Consider the following 18815-nt stretch of genomic DNA (forward strand, 5'->3'; position numbering starts at 1 on the left):
CTATGATAGCATCAGAAAACATCTACTAATGAGGAATACAGCTAAGGAAAGAGATACATGCTCTCAGTGTTAAAAAGTACAAGACGTTATTGGGAGCGATTAAGGAAGACCTAAATAAGTGGAAGGCTATGTACCATGTTCATGAGCCAAAAAACTTGATATTGTGAATATGTTAATTCTCAAATTGACCCATAGATTTGTCAAATAAAAACATTTAAGTTTAGGTTAAGGAGAGACTTAATTCAATGGGGTTATTAGAATAAGGAGAGGAGGATGATTGCAATAGTGTGAGGGGTGCTATTGTAGTAGGAGAAACTACAAAGCAGAGGACAAGGAGCACACCTAGATAAGGATGTAGGGGGAATAGCGAGGACCACCAGCCCAAAGAGAAGCCAGTTACGTCAGACATACCTAAATGACCCAGTGCTGCTTGCTGTTGCCCTAAGGCTGAGTCCTAAGGTTGGGTCCTGCATATTATTCAGTTGAAAGAGCTAATGATGAAAAATATAAACTCACAAATTAGTTTGAGATGATTTCTGCAATATGCAATATTCCTATGTCTTGGTATAGGCCTTGAAACCCTCATTCAAGGATTGACTATTCTTTGTGGATACTCACTTTTTACATTACTTTCCTTTCAAATGAGCCTCTGAATTATTTCAATTCTGAAATAATTCAAATCTAAGTGTTTTTTTGTTCAAAAGCTCCTATAGTGGTAATGGTCAGATTGTAAAATGACTTGCTAGATTATACTACATCCATTTCCTCTTTCTTTAATTTTTTTCTATCTGTCTCCCCCACCCCACCCCGCCTTCAGCTCTCTATTCCTATTAAAAAACAAATCTATGCATCGGTTATCATTTTTTTGCCCTTGATCAAAAATGAAGGCCTGCAGTTGTCTGATATGTACAAATTAACTTGAAGTTAAGGATAATTCAGCATCTAACTTTCCCCAAGGGAACCTTGCTGGAAACAGTGTGATTCATTTTTAACAAATTTCACAAAAGCCCTCTCTGGCGGGACCTCAACAAATGTCACTTCTATTTTCAGTCTTTTAAGAATTTAGTGGACTATGATTTTTACAAACCAAAGTAAAATGGTCATGTCTCATGTGTGCTTTCTTTACTATGTTCATCATTGATGTGTTTCAGAACTCTCAGGACTTGGGGTACTTTTGATCTGCACCAAACATGTGTGATTAGAATAATAAGCTGTGGTAGAGGCATCTTCTTCTAAATTCTCCTAATTGGCCACTCTGACAAGTAGAAATGCCACTAGATGGTTTTCTGGCAAAAATATCTATTTCTACATTTGTAGGATTTTCTCTCTTTCATTTATTCATTTATCAATACATGTTGAGCACCTCCTATGCCAGGGCTTGAGTTAGGGAGTTGATCATAATCAAGAGAAACACTGTGGTACAAAGTGCAGGTAATATGTAAATATGGGGTGGCTTTCGGAGTTCAAAGGTATTGAGGTCATGGTTGGTAGGGAGTGAGGGTGCAAATGGACTGGCCATTATCTGGACTATGCTGATACCTGGCATAATACTGTTCTTGTCATGAGGTCCATTGTCCTTTCTAGACATTGCAGAATCATATCTCAACCCTACCGTTCAAGTACAGCTTTCTCTCGTATCTTCCCAAACTGCTTTGAGACATGTGAGATCATTCTTTAACTCAAATGCCATGTTAGCCTAAGAAAGCATCAATGGAAGTCTTCAAGGCTTTGGTTTTATGCTACTTTTGGGCAAGTAAGTCATCGTATTGCTCCTGAGCCATGTTCTGCCTGGCTGCTTAATGCCCCCTCTGCCTATGTATACAACTACTAGGTTTCCTCTGCATTCTTGGACTGTAGCCTGGAATTGATACAGCAGTACTTTCTGCTCACTAGTTGTCTCCAAACTAATCTGAATTTGTCATGTCTGCAACTTGCTGTAAGACTCCCCTTTTTCATGAACCTGAAATCTTTCCTTGCCTCCCGCTATTCCTTCTCCCAACTGGGAATTTTTATCCAATTTGGTGGGTGGAGTGAGTTGTCAGCCAGACAGCTTTGGACTGAACTCATTGAAAGTTTTCCCAAATCGATGACCTTTGCTCACGAGTAATTTCTGTTCTTTCCTAGGAGAATGTGATAGGGAAAGGTATTACATCTGAAATCAAAGGCTAGAGAGGGAAACTTTTAAGAATAAATCAGTTTGTTAAGAGTCAAATTTATGGATCAACCCAGGAAACACAACCAAACAGAGGTCTGTAAAAATCACAAACCTATATAGTGAAGCAGGAGGAGGGGAAGGGACGTGGGGGGCAGTCCCCTTTTTGGAAAATCTCATCAATCAATGATTACATAGTAGTGAATCAAAACAAAAGTTTAACATTGATGCTATCTTAATATGCAGCTTTTATCTTGTGCCACAAACACAGCAAATTTGAAGTAAAAAGGCAAACTTACCATAAATCCTTGTGACATATCATCATCCGAGGAACAGGATGTCTCAACCGAGTCACAGCCCATGTCCCAAGGCAAATATGTGAATTTACAGCCCTGCCAGCTTGCTTCGGTCAGATATCGGTCAGTAAGACGGCTGCTCAGCTCCACTTTGAAGCCTCCACTGACCCGATGCCATTTTCTGTCATCAGGAGCAATGGATGAAAGGCTTGGTAAGGGTTAGTATTTAAGAATACTTAATTTTATCTGGTTAGTTCTACAACAAAACCTGATGTAGACAGAATAAGAGAGATAACTATAAACCAAATTATACGAGCACAGTAGAGGAACAGAGGTTGCTTCGCACTTGGTGTTTGAGGGTGGATTCATGGAGCAAATGGAGTTCTACTTGGATAACACAGAATGGGTGTGATTTCAGTAGGAAGGTTTCTGGTAGAGGAGTGGCTGTAGAAGACCTTCTCCGTGATGACAATAGCTGATAAAGGGAAGACATTTGAGAGGATCCAGGATTTCCATGAAAACAGTTTTCTTTTATCAAGAATGTTGACAGCATTCTATACGGATAGTCTCTAGGAAGAGACTATCTGATTTGAATCCTGAGTCTGCTCTTACTAGCTGTTGTGACCTCAGGTAAATTACTTAACCTTTCTGTGCCACAGCTTTCTCATATGTAAATGGAAATACTGATAGTACCTATCACATGGTGTTGTATGAGACTTAGGTGTGTCATAAATGGGAAAGTGCTTGGAACAGTGCCTGGGGCTTGGAGAACACTATTAACTGCTATTATAGTTTTCTTAAGCTACAAAAATGTTGTAAAGCACCTTGAATGAGATGAGAAAGAAACTGGCCAGCGGTGGTTTATAAATTTATCTCTGCAATACTGCTTAATTTAAGGCAATGATTCTCCAGGAAGATTGTATATAAGAATGACAAAGTAGCTCAGTAGAAATGAAATTCCCAGGCTACCTTCTCCCCCTCAGTGATCATAATTCAGTAGGTACAGGGTGTGGTGAGAAGCCTGTGTTTTTAACAATAATGATTCTACGAGCTAGGATTAAGGTGAGGCAAGTGAGGTGCCTAATGTGCGAAATTCAAGGAGGGCCTCATGCTCAGGGTTATGCTAGTGCAGGATTGGCCCTGGGAGTGAGTGCTGCCCTAAATTTTGCACTCAAGATGCCTCATTAACCTCCCCCTAGTTAGGCTCTGAGGTTCTGATGCTGGTGGAGGAAGAAATTCATTCACTCATTCATTAGACATATTTCCTGAGCACCTGCTATGTGCCTAGCATTATTCCAGGTACTTGGCCACCGTCAGTGAATACAACTGACACTGATCCTGCCTTTGTGAAGCTTACATTTTAGCAGGAGAGACAAAAAATAATAAACATAATAACAGTAAATTGTACATTATGTTATAATGTGATAAGTACTATGAAAAAAATAAATGTAGAGTGGGATAAAGATGGTAGCTCATACTTGGAGCTGCTCTGTTTTAAAGGAGTTCCCAGGTCAGTTCCACCAGGATCAGTCTCCGGTACTTATTCAAATCCACCTGGAGTCTCACATACTGTAAGAGGATTCTGAGACCTCTACCTTCCTCAGCAGGAAATGTGTTATGTGGGCCTTTGGCAGTGTCTGCCACAGGTTCAGCCAGGGAGAAGGGGGTTATCATTTCCATCTCTTGGCTTCCTCTAACATGCAATGACCAAAAGTTTTAGCTCTTTCAACATCTACCATTAAAGCAGTTCTGGAATGTGCTTGCCATGGACACAGCTGTTCTGATTTTTTGGAAGCTAAAAAACCTCTGGTTGTTGAAAATGATTGTGAGAAAAATCTAAATGCAAATTGACTATAAAATACCAATGTAATGAAAAAGCAGGCTGTAATGCTAAAAAATTTAGAGAAAAGTTGTAAATTCTATGATCTCCTTTAGTATTCGTCATGCACAAATATCATGGAATTTTATAACCGGAAGGGACCTTGGTGATCATCTAACAAAGCAGATATGAAATGAGAGTCAGGAAATGATGAGTGCAAAGATCATTTAATTAAGAAAATCTCTTTTGTAAAAAGAGTGATAAAGGGAGAGAGATTCTTTTTCTAAAAACGGGGGACCACGGCCCAGGGCTTATCCATCAGAACACATGGAACTTAGATATTTGAAGACAGAAAGTGGAGGAGACTAAGGTCATGAAAGAACAAGAAATAAATCAGGAAAATAAATGAGGTGAATAAAAAAGACATAAGGCACTGGAGTTTGGAAGTTTGTTGGATTGCATTTTATGCCATTGCTAATGTACAAACAGAAGAACATGTCATTGAGTACAGGGCATCTTAAAGCTCCTTATGACAGCATTTTCTTTGGACACTACATTAAGTAAATGAGCTACAATTAAAGGCCACTGATTCTGTGGTTAGGAGCATGGAGAAAAGCACCAGAGGATACATTGTTCTTGTTCATTCAATGCATAATCATTGGGCAACAGCTAGGTTTCCTTTGAAAGACGTTGACAAAAATAGAGCCTGACTGGCAATCTCGATAAGCCTATCTATAGTTGATTTCCTTTTTGGTATTTATGAAAAACCTGCATTTGGGATTTTTATGACATTCTGTTACCTGGTGTGAAATTGGACTTATGCAGCATTATGTGGCCTGACTAATACAGTTGTTCAAATAGTCACATAGATCTGGGAAGTTTAGTCTTGTAATGTAAATCTACTCCATTAAAAGTGGCAACCTGTTAGTGCATACTCGGGCTCAGCCAGAGAGAATGCAATTATCAAGGAAATTGTCTAGAAGAATTCTTAGTACATGGTAGGTGCTCAATAAATATTTGTTAAGTAAATACATCTACCATGTATTTCAGACAGATCCAAAAAAAGAAAAAAAGGAAAAATAGATCTGCCTGAAAGAATGCTTATCAAACTGTTAATAGTTAACTTCTTTGGAGGAAAATAGGGTTATGGGGGGCTTAAATGAAGAATGAAGTGGAACTTTTAAGTTTTACCCTATGTAACTTATTGATATCTACTTGGAATAAATAAAAACATCTCCAAATCAATAATACCTACCATTATACCCTCTATGTGTCTGGCACCAGCTGCTTGATATACATTAATGAATACAATGGACAAAAATCTACTCTTGTGGAGGTTTATTTTAACAGAAGAGACAAAAATAATAAACATAATTACTAAGTAAATTGTATATTATTTTAGAAGGTAATATGTACTATGAGAAAAAAATAAGAGCAGGATAAAGGTAGTAATTCACATTTCAGATGCCCTGTTTTAAAGAAGAAGGTAGGCCAGCTCTAAAAATGTTAGTCTCCTGTATCAATTCAAATCCATTAGGAATAGTTACCTGCTATTACCTTCTTTAAAATTTAAAATCTGATAGAATTAGCTCCTGAGAAGTTTTTCCCTAAATAATACCACTCTACTTTGAATGTGTATGAGTTTTATATTTTTCATGTAAATAGTATGCACAAAGTAAAGGTTTATTGATTTTCACAATAATCCTATGAGTTAGATATTCATGTCAAAAGGTGAATCCATTTTTATGTAATAGATGGGTACAGTGGGCTCTTGATTTTACAGAGTATATGATGTCCAGGATAATAATTGAGCATTATCTGATTCCTAGTCTAATACCTAGAGTTGCACTTTACAGAGATGGCAAAAGGAAAAATAATCAGACTACTGAATTGAGGATCCCAAAGTCGGGATCTTAACTACATCAATGTATAATCTCAGTTCTTTGAGTCAAAATTCTAGATCTTTATTAGTTAGCCTACTGATGGTGGACACCAAAGATGAATTTATGGATATCAAAGTCAAAAAAGGTGGGTGGATACACTAATAGGATTACCAATTTATTAATTCAAAATATGACTACATCTTTGCAATTTCCAGAATGACTCTAAGTTATGTTCAAGATATGTTAAATATGTTGTTGGGTTGGGTCTAAACCCCAAGGTTTGTAGTACATGAATTGCATATGCCCCATAATTTGTTCTCCATGTCTAGTTCTTTCCTTGTTGCCAGGGTTCCCTTCCTCCTCCATGTATTTCCTTACAAGAACACAAGAGAAACAAAACTTTGAGTTGTGGCTCATTGCTCCTTCATTTCCGCACTTAGTGGCTATACAGGTGCGCTACTAAAGGCAAGAAATTACAGGGAAAGCTCAAGGAGAGAGATAGTGGAGCTGTCAGTCAGGATCACAGCTCAGTGGGAAGCAACCAAAGTGTCTTGGGGCTCAGTGGGAAGCAGCCAATCACTTTCACAGCTCAGCTGCAGGAGAGCCTGACTGGCCACCAGCAGCCAACAGGGAGGTTTAGGATTCCCTGGTTAAGTTCCATCTGTTTCTCCTTTAGAAGAGTATTTGAAAAAAAAAAAGGAAAAGATATGCTTTAATACATTTCCAAAATGAATCATAATGATTAAAGAAATTTTCTGGTTATATAAATTATCAAAAGAGACCTTGGAATGATCCAAGGAGAAAAAGACAATAGCTAACTTCACTTTTCCTCCTTTCTCAGAGAGCTGCTATTCTGTAAGAAAGGGGAAATTAGGGGAGATAGTTAGGGTTTATATCTGATCACTTTTGGGTCAGTTTTTCCCAAAACGAGTGATCTTATAATCTTCTGATAGTGATGCATTTGGACACTTAACAAATGTTCTGGAGGTGATTTATCAGTGAAATTTATCACTCTCAATCAGAAAAGTCTAATAATAGGCACACAAATACAGGGCACTCTATTGGTTCTCCTAACATAGGAGTTAACAAGCGTCTTCTGTAAAAAGCCCAGTAGCATATATTTTAGACTTGTGGCCATGTGGTATCTGTTACAACTACATTGTTATTGTAGAAGCAACTGTAGACCATCTGTAAACTAACAAGCTTAGCTGTGTTCTCAAAAAATGTGACTTATGGATATTGACATTTTAATTTCATGTAACTACCACATGTCACAAAATATTCTTCTTTTGATTGTTTTTAATCATTAAAAAGTGTAAAAATTATTCTTAGCTGTCAGGCAGTAGCTTGTGGATCCCTGTCTAATACAATCTAATCAACACAATCGACTAATTCTCTTTATATAATGAAAGCCTAACTCTTCAAGCATGGTCGTGGAGGAGAGCAGCTAGACTTTTGTGCTTCAGGATTCTTTTTCTAAGGGCTTTCTCAAGTCACCATTGTCACCACCATGCTCACCCCTCCTCTCTATACTTGAACCATACTCCGTACTTGAACCATTCAGAAACACATGGCTCCTCTCTGCTTGCCCTGTGGCACTGCAGAGTCTAGGTTTAAACAATTAAACTAGACTTTATTCTCTCCTCCACTTTTCTTCATTATTTTGTGAAAACAGATAACGTAGCTTATAAGGTGGTTTGCGTATCTTCATAACATACTCACCTTCCTTGCATTTGCATGGCAGAGGACACATTTCTTCTGGCCACTCAGTATGTCCCAGTATGTCTAACCTCCTTACAGGCCAGACTTTCTAGAGGACAGCCCAAAAAGAGTATGTCCCCTTGACCAACAGTTTTAGGCCTAGTTTCCAAGTCTTGTCACAGGGTTCTCTTTTTACCCAAAGACTAATACCAGAATGTCTACTCCCTTTACTAGAAACCTAAACATCCCCACACAGAGATGGTGCCTCCTCCTTTGATATAAACAACTGGGAAATTTTGTCTTTTGTACTTATTCTGATTAGTCAAGAGTGATTTTCGAGAGCCTTGTGTTGCAAGCTGATAGATTTTTAAGGTCACACACAGGTTCCATAGAAAGAAGTTCAGTGACTGATCTTGATGGCTGCAGGATGGAAGGGTGGTGACTGGTGTGTTGTACACCTCCCAGCCCTGGCCTGCAGCCTTAAGAAACATTGTACCAAAGCATACAATAAAAAAGTTGGAGAGCCAGGAACACTTGCAATTATGGGTGGGGTCATAGATAATAAAGACAGACCTTTCCCTGAGCATTTTAAAATTTAAAGTTTTGTTTGTTTGTTTGTTTTGCACCAAATGAAATCACTGGCTTGCTTTTAATTAGTTTTTCCTTTAAGCTTTTAAAGGTATAATCAACTAGGTAAGGGTGATCCCTGTTTCCCAACATTTCTTATGTAAACTCAAATTCTAGACTCTTTGGATAAAACAGGCTCTTCACTGTTTTCTCAAGTTGCAAAGATTCTCTCTCCATCTTTCCCCTCTGTATTCTTCCTGTATCCAATCTTGGCTGCCACAATCAGAAGATAGAAAGTGTGAGGAATTATTATTATTATTATTATTTTATTGCCTCTGAAGGGGAAACCTGAGCAGCAGATAGTAACAAAATTTCAAATTTTAAATAGGCTCAATCATTTGAAGTAAATTATTTGGTCATTTAATACTCCCTGTAAAAAGGCATATTTAATATGTGAAACTCTGCTACTTTTATCATTGTTGGGAAATTACCAGCCATGTTGTCATTTAAATAATATACATTGGGGGAGAAAACACTCAAATGTATTATATTCTATTTTAGATATTTAAGTTGTTTTATATATATATAACTACAGATAAAGTAACACAATGACAAAATAAATAATTAGAATTTGAATTGATTAGTATAATACCTTAAAGAAATTAATATTATAATAGAATTTAGATTGAGTAGTAATATAATACCTTAAATTGATTAATACTATGATATAGTAATATAATAATATAAAACTCTGAAGTAGTTACACTCCTTTGGAGTTCTGGCTTTGCCTTTAATTCTCCTATGATCTCAGGCAAGATAGTTAAACCATTTGTGGTCAGTTTCCTTCGTGTACTGAAACAATACACTCTACCTTATAAACATGTACAACTAAAATAAATAAATGGGAAGGATAACATAACTCCCATAGGACTGTGGTGAAGAGTAAAGCAAGAACATACATGTATTGAACACATGAGAAGTGCTCAGTAAATAATAGCCATGCTGGTGGTGGTGGTGATGATGCTGATAGAATCATCAAAAGCAATCACCAAATTCTGAGGAAAACTGAAACAAACCACAGGAACAGACTAAGATGATATTTATTTTTGCTAAATTTTAATGTTCTTTAGGGAATATTTATTCCTCTAACAATCAATTATTTCACCCTGTTTTCATTGTAGATGTTGTTTTCACAATTATTAACCAGTTGATTAATATTTGGTTTTGATCTAGTAACCTCATTTAAACTCTGTGCTAGCCTATTTCACAAAATCATTACCATGTTCAAACAGAGAAAACTATTCATTAATCTTACAGTATGCTTCCATATGTTTCCCATTAATCATTGTTTAGCTGGGTAAACAGAGGTTTGCATTTTATTCTTGATGTCATTAGGGAAATTAGTGTAAATGAGAACTTTCATTCTAAAAAGCCCTACAAATACACTAGAAGTGTTCCTATCCAAATGTTAGAAATCGTTTAACATTCTTTTAATCAGAAGTCGGCTTTTGTGTATAACACTAGAAAATTGTTATGACTTACTTTTTGTGAATGAAGAATTGGAAAGTGCAGGAAGGCACCAAGAGTGTTAAATCATTCATAACCTTCTCTCGCCATCCAGTAATAACCACCATTAACATATCAATGTAATGCTGTTTTGTTATTTTCTATCCTTATCTATACACATAGGTTTTTTTCTTAAGCTGTAGTCACTCAAGTCCAGACCTACTCTCTGTACCTTGCTTTGTGATGTTCTGGCTAGGACTGGGAAACCACGGTTCCTTAATAGGTCCAGCCCATTGAGGGAGCAAGAGGAAACCTGGAAGATGATAGGCTGGCAGAGGGAGTTGCTTTTTTGTCTTTGCTCATTATCCTGTCACCTGTACCTCAGCAAGGGCTCTACCACCAGAGGCAGCAATCAATCCTTATATCCATTGGAGCCAATTTCCATATTACTTCTCCACTCCCAGAATGAAATTCATGCCACCCTGTCCTCAGGGGTGTGGATTGCAGCTTGGCAGGGCTTACCCCAACCTCAGAAGGCACCAGCACCAGCCAAGCACAATCCCTCCTCAGAAGTCTAAGTCCCAGATCCCTGGGGGCTTCTGGAAACTTCTCAGCTCTGAAAACTCCAGTTTTATTTCTCTCTTTTCCCAGCCCAGAGGCTATAGTTGCTTAGTTCAGTCACTACCTCTGTGATGGCTCAGTGTTCCCCTTGGTCTCTCCACTTCTATATCTCTTGGCCTATTTCTCTATTTTAAATTCTATCTGACCCTGACTGATGTGCCCACACATACAATGATTTTTGACTTTTTCTTTCAGTTTTCATCCTGTGCTTGAACAGTACTCTCATAAGACCCCAAACTACCATTTATAAACCAAATGCAGACTTTACACATCAGCTGAAGAACAGGCATTTCATACTGTAGTATCACAATGCTGTCTACCAGCCAATTGATTAATCTTGTTAGTATCACAATCTTTGTATATCAGGATTCGTACAGCTATTTAATATTAAAGTGAAAGAAAGAAAATAAGGTAAAAGTATTGACACTAAAAATATACCTTGTTGGCTCTGACTTTAAAATAATTTGGAAAAAATTTTGGAGATCAGGAAATTTGAAGGGGATTTATCTTTCACCAGTAGTGAATACTTGGCCAGTAAACACTTGCATTATACTATGAAGGAAAAGAACAAAAATAAGGAATGTGTACTAAATTCAAGAAATGCATTATTAAAGATTATATTCAAAAAGTATAGATATGGTTAGGCATATAACACATACTTTAGTTCTTTGAGAATAAAACCTGTCTAAGCACACTAAACTATGGCCAAAACAGTTTCCATATTTAACTCTCCCACACACTTTGCATTTATCAAAGAAGGAGCTTTCCACAATCTTTTTGATTACAATGGCATATGGACTATGCAGTGCTTCATATTCTGCCTTTGTACCTAGCCTATTATGAACATCTTTACATGCCATTAATCACTCTCCCAATAAATGCTTCTTAATAGCCATTACTTATTTAAATAATCCCCTATTGTCAGATATTTATGTTTCTAATTGTCCAATAAAAAAATAAAGCCTTTTAAACCTTCTTGTAAATAAATCTTTGCATATATTCTTAATGATTTCCTTAGAAGGGCCCTAAAAGTGCCGTTGAGGGGTCAAGATGTGTAGACTTTTTTGTAGCTTTTTCATGTACACTGCTAAATTGCCCTCCGGAATTGGTATTTCATTGACACTTCCACAAGCAGTGAATGAGAATGTGCATTTCCCAGCCCTCATAGAACAGTTTGAAACAACATAAAGAATTTAAAACATTTTTCTCATCTAATTCATAGTACTCTCTTGGTTAATTTTTAAAAAATCATTTGTTGAATTACTGTTGTTCCCACATATTAAGTCTCTGTTATTTAGAATTAAACTTTTTTTTCCTTGCTAAACAGCTTGGCTTTTATAGCTGTACTAGGGTTGAAAGAGAACCAAAAAAGTAAAAGCTATTAATAAGAAAGGGAGAGCAGAAAATAATTAAAGTCCAAGCAAAAGGATGAAATACCATATTGTTCAATGAATTTTAAGCAAAAATTCACAAGCTTATATTTCTTTTCTTGCTTACCAGTCTTAATTATATGTGATTTTTTTGACTATTTACCTGGACATATTGGTTTTTATCTCTCCCAGGTTCTCCTTCTCTCCTTCTCTTTGGTTCATTTTTATTCTATTCATTTAAAAAAATTTTTAATTGACAAAAAATAATGGCATATATTTACAGGGTACAATGTGATATTTTGATATAGCTATACGATGCAGAGTGATTAAATCAAGCAACAAAACATATCTATCACCTCACCTACTTACATACCCTAGGGGAGGGAGGGCCTATTCTCTTTTCTAACCCCACATATGTTGGCTTTCATTTCTTAGCTTCTTCCCCTCTCTGTCCTCTCTCTTTGCTCCTCTCCATCTTACACCCCCTTTGTAAATATTCAGAAATATTAAAATTGTGGTAGATATCTCTTATGTTGCAGATTGCCAGCATCTGTTCTTTTCTGCCTCAGAACTGTTTTACTCTTTCTTTCATTCTTAGGATATTGTGTATGTGTGGAAGAAACAAAAGAAACCAAAGATGATCATTATCAATAAGGGCAGGTGCAGACTATAGATAAGTGGTCCAGGAGTTCTTGGAACAATTCTAAGTCGAAATGTGGCCTTGCAGGAATTGTGTATAGATGATTATTCTCTGTGTTCACATAGGAAATAAAACGTATGTTCTTTCCTTACATTCAGCAATAGTAATTTACTGAGTACTTGGATTGTGACACACTGATAGGCACTTTGCATTTATTAATTCACTTAATCTTCCCATCAGTCTTATGAAATAGGTACTATCATGTCCCCCACTGTGTAGATAAGCATTCTGAGGCTTGGAGTGGTTGGTAACTCACTGAGTGGTTGGACTGGGACTTGTATTTAGCTTGGCTCCAGCATCCTCACTCTTTGCCCTTTATTCTGGTGCCTGTCAGAAATTGCTCTCTGTGGACCATGGCCCACTACATGCAAGTACTAAAAGTTTCCTCATGTTGCTTATTGAGGACTCAAATGCTACAAAGAATTCTTACTGGTATTTTAATGGACAATCTTAGGAAATCTCTCACAACACTCTTTATTTGAGGTGTGACAGAGTCAACTTCTATGCTTCAAATTTCAAAGGGTTACAGACTTGAGATTCATTGAGAGCAACAGATGTGTTTAGAATCAGGACTTTCCAGCCAATGGTGTTTTAAAAATTATCTTAATTATCTAGTTGGCATAAAGAAAACATGGCATATATGCAACTACCCACCTCCCTGCCAATACACACACACACGCCCCCACCCCTTCCCACCTCAGTGAAAAAAAGAGTGTGAATCTGAATCTTTTGCCTGCTGAACCTGTGCATGGTCTTTAAGGCTTTCCAACAACTAGCTTTAGAGCACCTTGCCATTGCAGTGGATCGGGAGCTCACATAAAGCTAACTTGCTTTCCGTCATCTAATCCAATCACTTCCCATATAATAAGAACAAGCTGATGCCCAAAAAGGTTCTTGATTTCTTTACTCTGGCTGTTGACTCAGAACCAGCTATCTGACAATTTTCGACACAAAAACAGAAACAATGTCTGCCTCACCGATGTTGGAAGAAATAAATGAGGCATCCAAAGCCCCTTTCCCAGCACCCTACTTTTACTTGGCTCCTTGGAAATGGGAACTATAAGGCAAGTTGCTGCCTCACCAACCTCACACTCCATCATTAATCATAGTAGTAGAAGCTGCACAGCAGAAGGAAAAAGAAACCCTGAAATAGGAGTACAGAGATTCAACTCCAAGTCAAACTGCCATCTTTCAGCTTTTTCACCTTTGGAAAACTGCTTTACCTCTTCATGCCTTTATCCCTTCTTTTTTAAAATAATGGCATTGGGTTAACAATAGTTTCGAGCTTTTATAGATTATTCACCAACCAAAAATCTATAAAGTCTGGACTTCACGAAGGCAGGGATTTCTCTCAATTTTGCTGCAGTGTTCCCACTGCTAAATATCTGTTAGATTAGTGCCCAGTAAATAAATGACTCATGCACTAATGAGTGCCATTGATCTTTTCACCCAAGCCCACAGAAGATATATACTCAGAAAGTTGTGTTTGTTCCCTGGGCTTCATGGACTTCAGGTAATTGGGTATTAGGTTAAGGAGTATTATCACCTACAATTTTTTTTTTTAACTTTAATGTTCTAAAAATTTACTAAAGTCCATATTAATATGGTATGATATAAACTAAATCAAAGACAGAAATAAATGAAAACATGCCCTGTGCTTGTGGATTAAAAGACCTAATATTGTTAAAATGTCCATACCACGCAAAGTGATCTATGGATTCAATTCAATCCCAATCAAAATTCCATTGGCATTCTTTTCTGAAAAAGAGAAAAGTCGTAAAATTCATGTGGCATCTCTAGGGATCCCAAATAGCCAAAAAATAAAAAATAAAAAATCCTGACTAAAACAAGAAAGGACAAAGCTGGAGGACTCACTTCCTTATTTCAAGACATACTACAAAGCAACAGTAATCAAGACAGTGTGGTACTGACATAAAGACACATATATTGACCAGTAGAACAGAATAGACAGCCCAGATAAAAACCCTTGCATATATGGCCAAATGGTGTTTGACAAGGGTGCCAAGACTACATCATGGGGAAGGGACAATCTCTTCAACAAATGGTGTTGGGGAAACTGGATATCTATATGGAAAAGAATGAAATTACATCCTTACCTTATACCATATACAAAAACTAATTCAAAATAGATTAAAAACCTAAATGTAAAATGTAAAACTGCAAAACTCCCAGAAGAAAATGTAGCAGAAAAAACATGAGGACATTGGATTTGGTAATGATTTCTTAGATATGACACCAAAAGTACAGGCAGCAAAGGCAAAAATGAATAAATGGTGCCACATCAAATTTAAAAGCTTCTGTGCATCAAAGGAAATGGTCAACAGAGTGAAAAGGCAACTTAAAGAATGGGAGAAAATATTTGTAAGTTATATACCTTACAAGGGATTAATATCCAGAATACATAAGGAACTTCTACAACAACAACAACAACAAAATACCTGATTAAAAAATGGGCAAAAGACTTGAATAGACAGTTCTCCAAAGAACATACACAAATTGCCAAAAAAGCACATTAAACAGATTCAACATCACTAATCTTAAGAGAAATGTGATCAAAATAACAATCAGATATCATCACATACCCAATAGGATAGCCTTAATCAAAAGAACAAAAATATGTATTGGTGAAGATGTGGAGAAATCGGAACACTTGTACACTGTTAGTGAGAACATAAAATGATGCTGCCATTGTGGAAAACAGTATGGAGTTTCATTGAATTATCATATGATTCAGTAATCCCACTTCTAGGTATATGCCCAAAAGCATTCAAAGCAGAATCCCAATGGGATATCTGCACACCCATGTTCTTTGCAGCATTATTCACAGTAGCCAAGAGGTGGAAGCAACCCAAATGTCCATCAGCAAATGAATGGATAAACAAAATGTGGTATATACAGTGGAATATTATACGGCCTTAAAAAGATGGAAATCCTATCACATGCTACAACATGAACAAACCTTGAGGATGACACACAAGTACAAGATGTCATCTATTATGTTTATTTTTAAAATAGTATGTTTGAAATTTTATAAATTGGAGGAACAGAAAATATCATCTTTGTGCAAGCTATGGCCCAGAACATAGTCTCAGTAAATATGCTGTCATTCGTCGTCATTCACACTGTAGTAATGAGCAAGCCTCTAATCAACACACAATGCCAACATGTCTCCCATTGTCATTAAAACATAACCAGAGGAGGTTTTGTTTGGAAGCCCACAGTTTAACAGGGAAATCACAGTCTATTGGTGAAGTTGCCAACATCATAGGTCCATGGCCATTGCAAATGAGTCCTGTCTGGGAGGTAACACAATGAGCATGTCCTAAGGGGAAAATGTGTTATTAAAATCGAATGAATGTCTCATGCTGCAGGAGGGAAGAGGACAAGCCCATAATTCCCAAGGTTTCGTGTGTGTGTGTGTGTGTGTGTGTGTGTGTGTGTGTGTGTGTGTGTGTGTGTGTGTGTGTGTGTGTGTGTGTGTGTGTTTAATAAGTGTTTTATCACTTTCCGTATTCTCAGCCTGAGCTAGGGATGTTTGGGAGTTATTATGAGTTTCTAAAGAATGCTGAGTTTTTGATCTTGTCAGGACTGAAAGTGCTTTATAAATGTCAGAGTTGGTGTGTGGGAATCTAGGGCACTGCTCCAGTGTGTACCTTGTGAGTCAACTAATGAGGCCACAGGAGAGCAACCATCTGAGTGACACCCGGACTGGGTCTGACTTTGAAAACAGCTCTCTGGGTTCACTCAGCAAAAGAAGAATTTCATGTTGTTGTTGTTGAATTGCAAACAAATATGCAGGTTTAAATTAAGTCATTCTCAGCATTCTTATTGAAAACATTTCTAGTACTCTGGTTGCTTCCACGTTTGAGGGAAGATAGCACAGAGGGGTTTCCTTCTTGGCCTTTACCATCAAAATTATCTTTTGGTTGAGCGTGGCCCCACTCACTGTTTAACTCCTCCTGCATGGTGTTCTTATCCTGGATTATTACGCTTTGGCTCCCCAGAATTTAGTACTGTTTTTAGTGTAATTCCCACTCCATAGTAGGCTTAAAATAACTATTTGCTCTGTGAATGAATGGAAGCCAAGTTGGTTTATAGTTTTGGGTTCAGCACTATGATTCTGTTTTTGCTTATATGGCCTCTGATTAAATGAGTCGCAGCTTCATTATGGTGCGTGGGTTAATTGAAAGAAGCATAAGGCTAATGATAAACCATTGTGGTTGTTGTAGTTTGGTTTTAGCACTGAGATTCCTTGACCAATGATGATTAAAGAAACTAAGAATATAGAGAAACACTCATATTGGAAGAGTCCTTCAAAGTCTCTTCTAAAGACTTTGTTCCAAATAAAGGTGCAGCTCCCAGGTTTTCAAGACACCCAACTGGCTGAATGTCTTCATGGAGAGTACAGAGGAATAGCAGAGTTATTTTACTTATTTATTTATTTATTTTAAAAGGCTATAGCTTGGAACTGATTGGAGTCAATGCAGTTGGACATGGTCAAGAATGTGCTTGCTATCTTTTTTCCATGTCCCTGGTTTCATAATGGTGTTTCCCAAAGTGTGTCTATATAGAACTGGTTGCAAAGGTTTTCATTGTTCTATAAAAATTGACTTCTATGGGCAAGCAAGTTTGAGAAACATAGGAGGATTTAACAAAGTGGATTTCTCAAAGCTTTGATATACTTAAAACAGTGCTTTAGGACTCTCTAGGAACATATGAATGGTTAGATCCTATCCCAAAGATTTTGATCTTAAAAAACCTTTTTAATTTAGAGTTTTCCAGAATTAGTGTTGTATAGAAGCCTGTTGTGTCTTTTGATTCAGATCCTGACTTACTAGGTTGTGGGCCGTGAGATAGATTTTTACTTCTAAACAACTATTATTGGGCCCATGTCTCCGGAAGAAAAACCTACTTAAGAGTGAGTAATTTAGCCCCCCTAAGAGTGAAGGACTTAACTTTTTGTTGTATAGTAAGAATAAGAGTATCATTCAAAAAGAGGGTTATGATGATGACTTTATAGCTCATGTGAATCAAATATAACTCATTCAGAATTACTTCTTGAAGGCTTATGTTGTGTTTAACAATATGCTAAGCATGGTGGGTGATGCAAATATGCATATAATAAAAGGTATCTCAGTGAAGAGTTTACAGTTTAACCAAGGGAGTTACACACACACACACACACACACACACCCCTGCATGAACTAGAATGATTCCTGAATCGATGCCACATGATTGCATGCCAAATGAATGGTGTAGACAGTGAGCCAAACATAATTTTCTCTGCTATTAAAACCTCTTATGTGCATATCAGCGTGTGGGACCTTGACAAGTTATGTCACCCTTCTGACCCTCAGTTTCCTCATCTGAGAAAAAGGAGTGATAACAGTACCTCACTGAACTGTTGTGAGAAACAAATGCTGTTATACAGTTTCTTCTACATGGCATGTTAGGTAATGGGTGTTAAGCAAATTTCGTTTGGGTTTTCCTTTATCCCCAAATCTCTCCACAGTTGGAGAAACAAGACCTCAATGAAAAAGCAAGCTGTGGTTTAAGTAATTACTTAAAAATCAGTTAAAGAGATTTATATTAGAGTACAAACTTGTGGCAGATGTTTTATCTGGAAATAAGTGATGTAGGAATAGAAGTATTTCAAGCACCGTGATCTCAAAAGACCAGAGGAATGTTCCCAGAAGACACAGGAATGTTGAATCTTGAAATATTAGCAGTGAGATGGACAGATGTTATTTATGCCTGAACAACAACCATTTCCCTTCTTCCTATCATAATATATTGATTTTTACTGTAGTAAACTATCTTTCCCCCATCATAGTGGGAAGTAAATCAGGAGCTCATGATGCACACTTAGAACAGAATGTTCAAAACTTTCAGGAGCCCCATTCACCTGGTTATATTCTTTCCTAAAGCCTGGATTTCTGAGGGATCCTCCATGGCCTTTCATTAAATTCCTTTTGTAGGTAGGTTAGTGAGAGTTTGGATTCCTTAGTTGGAAGCAAAAGAAACTACATAATACAGGCTATATTTGGAGTAATGTAATAGCACAAACAAAGGAGGATACATGAAAAATTACAAGGCCCAATGAGTAGATAAGGCTAATGAAGAGCAGAGTTTATGCTGAAGAATAGAAGACAGGGTTAGAAAGCCTGAATGGAACTAGA

This window comes from Cynocephalus volans, chromosome 2 (genome assembly GCF_027409185.1).
Source record: "Cynocephalus volans isolate mCynVol1 chromosome 2, mCynVol1.pri, whole genome shotgun sequence".
Taxonomy (NCBI): domain Eukaryota; kingdom Metazoa; phylum Chordata; class Mammalia; order Dermoptera; family Cynocephalidae; genus Cynocephalus; species Cynocephalus volans.